The sequence below is a fragment of the Thamnophis sirtalis genome, unplaced genomic scaffold (assembly GCF_051295495.1).
Source record: "Thamnophis sirtalis isolate CommonGarterSnake01/CBP01778 unplaced genomic scaffold, rThaSir2_p1.2 scaffold_6, whole genome shotgun sequence".
NCBI lineage: Eukaryota > Metazoa > Chordata > Lepidosauria > Squamata > Natricidae > Thamnophis > Thamnophis sirtalis.
In genome coordinates this window covers 44,807,442-44,819,826 of record NW_028261386.1, presented here as the reverse complement: position 1 = coordinate 44,819,826, position 12,385 = coordinate 44,807,442, and positions in this window count along the sequence as shown.

Sequence of the window (12,385 nt, the reverse complement as noted above, 5' to 3'; positions counted from 1 at the left end):
TTCACAAGAAGCTAAACTGAACAGTAAAATTAAGTGTCAATAGTAACAGTAGGCAATTTGGTTGGTTCTAAATAAGAACTCTACAGGTTTATGGTGGTTTGGGATATCAATAACTACTAATATAGATGACTGTTAAGTTTTGGTAGATGAAAAGATGAGTTGGGTCATTCCAATCAGATTTTTGAAAGAATGGAGTGGTTGTAAATTAGAAAAATGAAAAAAAAAGAGGATATAGATGGGTATTTATTTATTTTTAATGTAAGTATATCTTATAGTGACTCCAGATTTTCTTTCTGAGCATTACGTGTATACTAACAATTTGTTTTGTAGATAATCAACTAATATATTTTCTTAGTTTAACTTCCTCGTTCTTGGCTTAAAATCTTTTCTTGCTTAATCCTCCTTCAATTACTTCATTATTCAACTTCCTATTCCTCTCTTTTCCCATGTCTTCTCTTTCCTTCACTACATATACACAGACACAGCTATTTCAGTGTTTTATTTTGGTGATTTTTCTCCAGTTTGACAAGTTTTATTTAGTTTATTTACCATCGTCCCCAAAACAAAGAATCCATATGCTTCCTTTTTATATAATATGTTTAATTGGAAATAACATACTGTAGCATAGGTATTTTCTTTGGTCCATGTAAGCAGTATTACCTTCCCCATTTCAATTTGATCCTAATGAAAAGTGGCTGAGGATGTATGTGTTTTAATAGGCTATGCAAAGTAACAAATGCCAAGGATAGGCATGATGACTGTGGAATAACAACTGTGTCACTAACTTTAAAAACTGCAGTGATTCACTTAACAACTGTAGCAAGAAAAGTCGTAAAATGGGGTAAAAATCACCTAACAAATTTGTCACTTAGCAATATAAATTTTGGGCTCAATTGTTGTCATAAATCGAGGACTACCTGTAATTCAAAAAGACCTACATCAATCCCCCCCCTTTTAACTGCTTTATAAACTTTCTGCATTTCACCCCATTTTGTTGCAAATATTGTATAATGGGTATTGTTAAACATTTACATTTTCTTCATGTTATATAAGAAGAAAATGGAACTCATTTTTTCTCAGTTCACATTTCAAAGCCTGGAATGAATTGGGATGGGCTTCCCACCACTTTGTGGTCCTATTACAAGGCTGGTTAGACTACTGCAACACAAGCTCTTGCTACAAAGCTAGTTATGCAATCTTTGCAAAATGCAGAGTGACATAACCCTAACTTACAATTATGTATTTTGGAATCTGAAACTTGTCATGCTTGTTATAAGTGACTCTATTCTAAACTGGGTGTGCATTTCTTTATTAAGTCAATTTGCATTTATAATCTTGGAAAGAACCATGTTCTTTATTGAGTAATGCAAGGGCAAAGGGTTTCAAGGACATGTAGCTTGACTTGTATGCAACTATGCTTAAACATCAGCTCAACAAAATCAATTTTTTCACATCTGGCATGATCAGATAATTGGTGTGCCAGTGAAAAGGAAAAACTTAGAAGGAAAACAGAGTAACATCCTTTCTTCTCCTAGTCCCGTTTTACAAGTAATTTATATGCTGGCTTAGCTCAAATATTTAGCAAACATTACCCCAGAGGTGGGTTGCTCCTGGTTTGGCCCAGTTCAGCCGAACTGGTAGTGGAATTCAGGGCTGGGTCACAGAACCAGCAGTGACCCAGGCCAGCCACACTCCCGAACTGGTTCCCTTGCTGCTGCTGGGCCACCACCATTTTGCTTTTTAGTGACTGCATATGCGCAGTTCACTGTAAATTGTTCTGTGCATGTGCGAAGAACAATTTACATTGAGCTGTGCACGTGTACACAGTGCGCGTCTGGCACCTGCGCGAGGGTTGCGAACCAGTAGTAAAACCGGCAGCAACCCACCCCTGCATTATATCCTTGCCACAACTACTGAGTAATATATCTTGGATTATTCACAAACATTATGACCACTTGCACATTTTTAAAAATGGAAATCCCTTGAGGTGGGTGAGTATATGTGTGTCTTGAAGGAAGCAATAGCTTAACATTCTGATTCTGACCCATGGACCAGGGGCGTTTTCAAAAATGGCAAGTGTTTACAAAACTTGCTTTACTTTTTCCTCATCTGCCACAGGTTCTCGTAGGTGCTGAGCATGCAGGTACAAGGTCTAAAGGCTGGGCTGTTCAGCCAGACTCAGCAGTTCTGCTCCTCAGTCTGCATAACTGTGTCAACATTGCACAGCTTGGCTTTTGGCAGCAAGATCAAGCAGGACCCAAATGTGTGGGGTTCTCACTAGCTGCATTAATCTATACACATGCAAGGTGAGCATGGTGAGTAGTCGAGAAGGCAGGAAAAAGGAAAGAAATGCCAATTATTTTGAAAGTGTGTGAATGCATGAAATCACTGGCAAAAAAAAATCTTCCTAGCTGATTGCAGGGGATAGAAATGCATTCCACTGACAGTTAAATAAGCATTGGAATCAACATTCTCTTCCTGAATCTACCATTTGAGAGTCTAGCACAGTGTTTCTCAACCTTGGCAACTTGAAGATGTCTGGACTTCAACTCCCAGAATTCCCCAGCCAGCATTTGGGAAATTCCCCAAATGCTGGCTGGGGAATTCCCGCATTTGCTGGCTGGGGAATTCTGGGAGTTGAAGTCCAGACATCTTCAAGTTGCCAAGGTTGAGAAACACTGGTCTAGCAGTTACAGTTTAGAATGCAGATACGTTTTTTGAAGTCTCCCCCCCCCCAAAGGTAATTGGGAGGAAAGAAATGCCTGACAAGCAAAATAGCTACTGATTAATAAAAAAAAAAGGTGGGATTCCCCAGTGACAGGAAGATAATCAAAAGCAGCAGCAACATATATGCCTTTAATGGAGGCAACCAGGTTTATGAGTGAGAGAGCAGACTTTCAGTTTCCCTAGAATTCTTTGGTATAAGTTGAAGATTTAACTCTTAAAAAAGGGACAAGAAAGAGGAAAAGACACTGAGTTTGATGGAAAGAACAATGGCTACATGTGGATTGTAAAGATCTTAAGATGGAAAGCAGGAAGAGCTTGTTACTATGAAAACTAGGCTTATCGATTTAAATATTAAACCTTATGTAACTTTGCAGAGCTAACAAACGACATGGTGAGCAAAAAAAAAAAAGAAGAAGAAGCTTTCATTGGCTGCTAATGGAAACAAAACAAATCAAACCCTCTGGAGAGTGCTGAGCATAGAAACCCACAACTGTTCTCCCGCCAGAAAATATAACAACTCTTGTTTGTGCAGCTGAATCTGTCTTCAGAACCAGCATGAGATGAGTTGGTAAATTGTCAAGAGAACCGTATTTTTCAACCTCTTAGCTATAAAATCATTATTTCTCAGGCTATTGTATTCATCCGCAGAGAAAGCTATGGTGCTGAGCAGCTGTGACAGCTGTGAGGCTGAGGGTGTGCCTTGCCAAACAGCTTCTTATAGACATCTCTGTACAACGTTGGAAATAGGGTCTACTTAGGGTCTAGACTAGGTGGATTTATATGAAAATTATAAGAAAAAAAATCCTTGTAAAAAGGAATTATGTGGTTCCTTGCCTTAAGCTCCTTGCTGGAAAAGCAAAGTATAAATTATAACGATTGTCTGCAACATAGGAGTTCCTTGTAAGTCAGGAAAAAAAAGGTAAGGAAAATTAGATATTCCTATATTAGTGGAATTAAATTTTAAAAGAAATATGAGTTGAAAACAATAATTAAACCATAGTTACTAAGACTACAGAACTCCATTAACACTGTTGCCATGTTCAGTTCTATGCCAGCGATTGCAGTTTAACTAGTGCTGATGAACTCAAATATTTGCAACTACTGTATATGATGTTTTTGTTAATCCTAATGAAGGCCTGATATATTACTATTACTTCTCTCCTCCTGCTCCTAATTTTAAGAATTTAATCTGAAACTATTTTGAATTCCCCGCCCCCCCTTCCTATTATATTATAATTGGATTATCCTAACAAGTGTTTTTGGTGCCTGTTTGTGCCATGCAGACAAACAGGGGCATTTTAAGAATTTGAGAGGCTTATTTGAGATATGCAAATTTAAGCTGTAATGATGTAAAAAAGATGTGGAGACTCTAAAAAGAGTACAGAGAAGAGCAACAAAGAGGATTAGGGGACTGGAGGCTAAAACATATGAAGAATGGTTACAGGAACTGGGTATGTCTAGTTTAATGAAAAGAAGGACTAGGGGAGACATGATAGCAGTGTTCCAATATCTCAGGGGTTGCCACAAAGAAGAGGCAGGCAAACTATTTTCCAAAGCACCTGAGGCCAGGACAAGAAACAATGGGTGGAAACTAATCAAGGAGAGGAGCAACTTGGAATTGAGGAGAAATTTCCTGACAGTTAAGACAATTAATTAATGGAACAACTTGCCTCCAGAAGTTTTGAATGCTCCAACACTGGAAATTTTTAAGAAGAAGTTGGATAACCATTTGTCTGAAGTGGTGTAGGATTTCCTGCCTAGGCAGGGGGTTGGACTAGAAGACCTACAAGGTCCCTTCCAACTCTGTTATTGTATTTTATTCTAAGCCCTTCCTCTTTCAACTTACTCTTATCATGTCCCCCACTTCTATTGGCTTTATAGATTATAGTCAAGAGTCCAATAAATAGTTAGTTGGGAAGCTCAAAAATACTCCAACCGCTTTTGGGATTATATTTGAACTGATTATTAATACTGCCCTAAGTGATATGTGTCCAGCAAGCTGACCACTTCAAATAGTCTTTGCACAAGTCAGAAATCATGTGAAATGATCTACAGATGTAACATAATGAGTTCAAGGCTGGGATGAACAGAATTTGAAAAGAGAATTTATTTAGATTTTTCTATTGATGTTTGTAACAGATTACTTCAGTTAAAATTCAGCAGGCATAATGAAATAGATTCTATTTTTTCCAGCTTGCCAAAAAAACCCTATTCTCTAATAATAAACATGTTGATCAGTTCCTTAAAGATGAAAACTGTCCCTGCAGACTGCAGGGACAGTTACAGCCTGGACTCTTCACACATGTAATAACTGTACTAACATTTTGGACACCCTTATGGACTGAGCTCCTAGATTCAATGCCTGTTTAGGTCCACAAAGGTGATTATTTAGTTGCTGTCTTAAGGGCTAGGGAATCATCTGCCACTGTCTTCCTTTGGAAAAATTGTGAAATTTAAATATAACACACACACACACACACACACACACAGACATTTGATCAGATGAACATTCAACCTATCTATGGTACAGGAATATGTTAACATGTCACATGCCTTTTAGCAACACAAAACACTTTGCTGTATTCCTATATATGTTCCATATAATTATAGAGAAAAATGTGATAACCAAAATAAGCTAAGCAAGATAAATGCTGATTTGAAGACAGCAATCAAGAAGAAGTGTTAGTTGTTGTTTGATGCAGAAGTAATGGCACATTTGAGTTAATATTTTAGGTGGGGGGGGAATGGAAGAGTTCATTCTGTAATAATGCCAGTGGGCACACCTATTCAGTGATATATTTGATCACAGTGTCCCAAAATTTCCTTTTGAAAGATTGTCCAATAAGGGGCAGCTCAAGAAAACCCACTACTTGAAACATATCTGGTGCTGCTAGAAATGGTCTAAGATCACCTGCTTGGATGGGGTTTATGTAGATGACCTACAAGGTCCCTCCCAACTCTGTTATTCTGTTGGAAGCCACTTAGAAAGTCACAAATTGTGATCACAGTACCTCAAGACATTGCAACCATTGTAAATGCAAGCTGGTTGCCAAGTGCCCAAATTGTGATCATGTGACTATGGAAGTGGTATGGTAATGGTGACTTTGATGCTGGGTCATAACTCAGTTGTCATTTTGAACCATTATTAGGAGTGAAGGGCTGTATTTGGTTCATCTTGCTAGTGATGTACGACTTGAACTAATGCTGAACATGAGTCTACCACTCTTTTGAAAGAGCACTAAACTTATGTTCATAAAGAACTCAGCCAACAGACCAGTAGAGCAGAGAAAGAGTAAGGTAGATTGGTGAACTTCATCCCATGAACCTCTATTGCTCTACCAACCTGTCAGTGGAGTTAGTTTTAAATGTGGATTTAGTATTTTTCGGAGAACAGCTGTAGAGCCAGGTGGAGAAATACAGTGGATCCCAAAACAATCCACAGCTGTAGTGTGTGTGTGTGTGTCTGTGTGTGATTGATGAACATCAGATGTCTGATATTCATCAATGCCAGATGCCATTTCATTCTACCTCTTCCCCAGACTGAGATAAAAGGAAGGAATTCTTTCTAATTTCACCCAAACTTTCATACATTCCAAGGAAACAGTAATGTTAATAGCCATGGCCAGCAGTATGAGAAAGTAGTCTGTGATGAGGGCAAAATGGCATAGAAGAAAAAACTTGGTTCACACAAAAGAAGAAAAAACTAGTTTCATGCAGACACACATAAAAACTAGCTTCACACAAAACTCCTTGGAAGAAGCAGCAGGTAATTTGTAATGCACTCGTTTAGGACCGGCCCAGCAACACATAACCGGAAAGTATGGTTCTCTTTCCTGCTTTGATTGCTTTTTAAAAAAATGCTAAAGAAACAGATCTAAGTACTCTTTTAAAAGACTAGAAGAAGCCAACATAAGACTGGACATTGCTTCAGAATGCAGAATTCTGTTGGTAGATGCCCTCTCTGAGGAAATCCAGTCTTTCCTTCAATCTAAGGTCAAATGCTACTGAGAATACTGGAAGTAACTAAACAAGTGGGGAGATTGTAGAGCAGTGTTTCTCAACCTTGGCAATGTTAAGATGTGTGGATGTCTAGAATTCTTTGCCAAGATTGAGAACACAGTGAACTAAAGAGAAGGAAAGAATGAAAATCCTGGAAGCAAAAAAGAAAAGAAAAGAAAAGATTGCCACTCAGGTTATATAAAGTCATTTTTATTTACCTATATAGTAGTTTATTAGACAAATCACAAATGGAGTTCGTACACAAGCTGTAAGGAGACACATCCCATGACTTAGGGCACATAACAATTAAGCAAAACATTAAGCCTTGGCCATCTGCCTGTAATGAGGGGGCTTGAGGTAAGATGAAGCACTCCATTAAGTTTCATATGAAGCATCATGAGGGACTCCTAAAATTAAGGTTTTAGAGCAATATTTCTCAAACCTGGCAACTTTAAGTGTGTTGACTTCAACTCCCAGAATTTCCCAGCCAAACATTTTGGGGGTTGCAGTCCCTATATTTTTAAGTGTCAATTTTTAGAAATTCTGTTTTAGAGGGCAGTAGTGGGAGTCCTTTTGTAGATCAAGTCCAGGATCTTTGATTATTGAGACACTATATGTCTCTCTATATTATTTCATTTCACTATTTCATTTTTTTATGAAGTAACTTCCCTCCCTGATGTAGATTTACAACCAGAAAGACCAAATGTAGGTGCAAACATGCCTCATACATTAATGCTGAACTTGTTAATTACACTGATCAAACCTGTCATTTCACATGTCTCAAAGTTCAGGATTTGCTGTCAGTTAAACCACTGGAGAGGGTGTGTTACTTTCTGAATATTTTCATCATAACATTTTCATTGCTGCCTGTGTTATTTTAGGAACAGCCTTCAGTGTTTCCTGTTCTTTGGGTGGGTTTTCTATTTGCTTCTTTTTTATTATTAGGATTTAATTAACACCTCTTTGCCCTTTAGGCTATAATTCTGTACACATTTACCTCACAGGAAGTACCTCTGGATGGAACTTACCAATTGCGATATGTTCTTGTTGTGTGCCATCAAAATTACTCTTACGCTACCATTGTAATTATTTTTCTATTTATATGACTTGAATATCATTACTTCTAAATGAATGAAAACACAACAGCAAAGATTGTCTGACTGGCCGCTTGGGAAAAGGGAACTAGATGCCACTTGAGATTAAAAAAAACCCCAAGTGATACAGATTGTTTCTGTTTCCGTGGTTAAGGGAATCTGTGGTTTCGAGTATTTTAGAAATCTCCTTACACCCAAGCTCATATGATTTTCTGGCAGCTGCACTTCCTGGCTGGGTTTCCAAAACTGGCAGCTGTGTTTGTTTTAATGCATACGGCTAGAATGGGTCAAGTGACTAGCAGATTCTCGAACCTTTAGATATCAAACTATGACTGTCAAACATCTGATAACTGAAGTACAATGCTTCTGAAATTAATTAGGAGGTATCCTTTCTTACATCTGAAAATTGCTTGAACTGGTTCGGGGATGTGACAGGCCTGGGTAGCTGTCGGTTCCAGTGACCCAGGCCGCCAAATCACTATTGGTTCGGCCAAACTGATCTGAACTGGTAGGAACTGACCACTGGGTAGAGGACTAATCCTATCATGTCCTGAGGACCACGTCTTAATCCCATCACCCTGGAGTTGAAGGGGTGGGGGCAGGGAGCTGCTCTGTCTTTATAAACATGTTTCTCCTTTTCTCATCCAGGGAAAAATAATATTCTGCCTTTTTAATATTTCCTAGAATATTTCATTCTTCTAAGAGGGGTGGGTGCTAACTTCCTATAGGGGCATTGTCCTGCTTCAGTATGTTGCAATCCTATGTCTATAAAAGATGCAAAGCACAGCAACTTAAGGAAGAAGCACCAAGTTCAACCGTAACAATCTTCAGTTAGAGTAATTGGGACACCTAGGTGGGTTCAGCACCAGTTCGATGTACCTTTTGAGTTTTGTGAGCTTACCTGTTGGCTGGGTTCAAAAGCTAGGCCACCTTATTTCTCACTAGAATTTATCATACTGCATTTGTTTTGAACCCATAGTAAAAGTAGACCTTCCTTTCTTCCCTTTTATCTGTGTGTGAAATGGTAATGGAAAAGGAGAGGAGCATGATTCACTAAAGCTTGTGCAAGGTCTGTTTCCTAATCTACAAGAATTCTGGCCTGCTGGTTCCTGGGCTTCAAACCTTTCAAGAGAAAGGAACTTCCATATCTTCTCAATCCTCCTCCCTGAAAGGAACAATTGGGATATTTATTCATCGTCTTTAATTTGACAAATGCTTACAACATGATATAAGGATATAGATTTGGGTGGGGGTCAGGGGAATGTAAGTAACTTGTTTTATTTCCGGTGGAGATGAGAAGATGTTTTGTTACTAAAGATAGTTTGGAACAAGGCAGTGATTATTCCTAATTGGTTTTTGAGTTGGCAGGTTTGAATCAGAAGGAAGAATTGTTAGCATGGGAGCATTCTGTGTTAGGAAGCAATGTAGAAGGTGTCTCTTTAAGATCCTTAGAAATTGCTCCACACTTTGAATTTATAATACCTCTGGTATAAGGTAGTAGCTTCCTTGTACAGTTACATAATTTTAGGATGAAACTTACGATTAGCATACTGTACTGTGTATTGCATCATTATGTCTTTAATTATTGTTGCTGTATAAAAAAAAACATACTGTGACATATGGTAGGTTTGGCAAAGGTTTGGGCCAATGGGTAGATTTGAATTGGTGAGAATATAGTTTGTCATAGATCAGGGATGTCAAACTCCCAGCCCGCCAGCCGGATGTGTCACGCACTGGCCATGCACACACACACGGTTTAGCGAAGGCTAAAAAATACTGATACGTCATGTGACGACGCCGTGACAACACGAGTTTGACATCCCTGTCATAGATAAAACAGTTCCCATAAAACAGCTACCAGATTGCAGCATATGTGTGTGATTCCATAATCAAAATGTTCAGCATGCCTAGTTCTAAATAGCCATTCTTTAGAAAGGTTGCTTGCCATAAGTCCACATGCTATCTCAGATACTTCGTTTCCTAGCAGCAACATCCATCACCCTTGTTATCTTCTAAAAATGCTTAAATGTCCATGTTGGTGTAAATAAATAAAGATGATACTGTGCTTGCTCTGCAATTTCATTGTTTGTATCGGTAATTTAAAAAATCAAGTCAGGTGGAATAATGAGTGCTAAGGGAAGTGTCTACAGGGAAACTCGTATCTATCTTGGCCTATGGAGCAGCTTAAAGGTAAAGGTAAAGGTTCCCCTCGCACATTTGTGCTACTTGTTCCCGACTCTAGGAGGCAGTGCTCATGTCCGTTTCAAAGCCGAAGAGCCAGCACTGTCTGAAGATGTCTCCGTGATCATGTGGATGACATGACTAAACGGCGAAGGCGCATGGAACTCTGTTACCTTCCCACCAAAGGTGGTTCCTATTTTTCTACTTGCATTTTTACATGCTTTCGAACTGCTAGATTGGCAGAAGCTGGGACAAGTAACGGGAGCTCACTCCATTACGAGATGCTAGGGATTTGAACTGCCGAACTGCCAATGTTTCTGATTGACAAGTTCAGTGTCTTAACCATTGAGCCACCATGGTCCTCATGGACAAGCTTAGACCTTTCTTTTTTAGCAGAAATTTCTGATGAAAAATTATCCTTAGAGATATTAATATGAGGTTTAGAAAAAAAGAACCTATTGCAATCAAGGGGACATTTTCATGTTTCACCACCAAATTTTAAAGAGAAAGAGAAATACTTTTTAAAAATTATATTTATCACCACAGGGGAAAATTCCAAACATTGTAATGCAAGTGAAAATTGCCTTTTCTACTCATAATTGTTTTAAATGTAGATTGTGTACATGATACATTAAAGAGCTTAACTGTTAAATACTGGGTTTAACAATTTGTGCCCTCCTATTTCTGAGTTTGTACTATGCATTAATTTGTCTCAATGTGATAAATACAGGCTTTAGAGTATTTGTACACTTAGGGTCAGGGACGTGCAGTCAGGGGAGGCAGGGGAGGCAGGGAGGCAGGGCCTCACCACTGTCATGATGAAAAGAAAAAAAATTAAAAGGAAAAAGGCAGAGATAGCTGCTGCCAGGGTCACAGTGGATGACTCTCCTTAGTGCTTAACTGCAGGAGGAGGCAAGAGAACCACGTGCCTCCTTTACTTTATCTTTATGATCACTTGAGCAGAGTTAAGCAAGGGTTAAAAGGCAAAAAATTCCTTATGCAAAGGAGGCACGTGGTTCTCTCGCCTCTTCCTGCTCTGGCAGCACAGCTTTTGCCTTTTTCTTTTTACATTTTTTACATTTTCATCATGGCAGACAAGAGGAGAATTGAAATCCTCTGTGACACAGCTGGAAAAAGTATATGGGTCAGATGGAGGGAGGGGGGAGGAATTCAAAATTATTGTAATTTAATTTGTAAGTAATTTTTTATTGTGAGTAATTTGCGTGTGTGTGTATGCGTGTGTTTGTTTCTTCACTTCACTCAAACAAACTCTCTATTTTAGAGAGAGTTTGTTTGAGAAGAGAGGAAGGGGGAGAGGCAGGGAGGGCAGCCTTGTTTGAGAAGAGAGGGGGCAGCCCACCAGCAGAAGCGGGTCTTTTACCCGCCTCTGCTGGCGAGCTGGCGCTTTCTTTCTTTTACTGCTGTGCCCCCCTTCCCTTTCTCCTCTCCCCCCCACCGGGAGCCCCTTCCTGCTCCTTTCTCCCTTTCCTCCTCTCCCCTTTCTTCGCTGGCTGCCGCCTTGCCCCCCGCCTCCTCCGTCCCCGCCACTGTGTCCAACAGGCGTCTTGCGTCTATGGTGGACATAAACGTGAGATGCCTGTTGGGGACAGCATCAGAGACGCTGCTTCTTGCCGCTGCCGTGCTCCGCCGCCTCATCCCCCTGTCTCCTCCGTCCCCGCCGCTGTGTCCGACAGGCGTCTCGCGTCTAGGGCAGATATAAACACGAGATGCCTGTTGGGGACAGCGGCGGAGACGCTGCTTCTTGCTGCTGCCGTGCTCCACCACCTCACCCCCGCCTCCTCCGCTGTGCCTGACAGGTGTCTCACATCTATGGTGGACATAAACGCGAGATGCCTGTCAGGGACAGCAGCGGAGATGCTGATTCTTGCCACTGCCACGCTCCGCCACCTTGCCCCCTGCCTCCTCTGTCCCCACCGCTGTGTCCGACAGGTGTCTCGCGTCTATGGCGGACATAGATGCGAGACGCCTCTGTCGGGGACAGCAGCGAGGACGCTGCTTCTCGCTGCCACTGCACTCTTGCCTCACCAACAGTAATCCTCACCGCACGTCACTGCTTAGGGTATGCTTTAGTAATCACCTACAGATTCCGTTGACTAAGCCCCTTGACCTCTTCTCTAAGGTGCTGTTTTAAGTACAGAGATTTTTCAAGTATTGTTGAAAAAGGAGATAATTGTCTTCTGAAGCAGGCTGACTCTGTTTTGTCTTTGGACTCTTGAGTGAATGATGCAACAATATTCAGATTTGATGAAGCCAAGACTCACATTATTCAGACACCCAGTAGATACCTTACTTATAATTAGGTCTTTGGGCTTACATTCACTTTGATCATGTTATTAATGTACTTCTCATCTCTCTGGTGTACA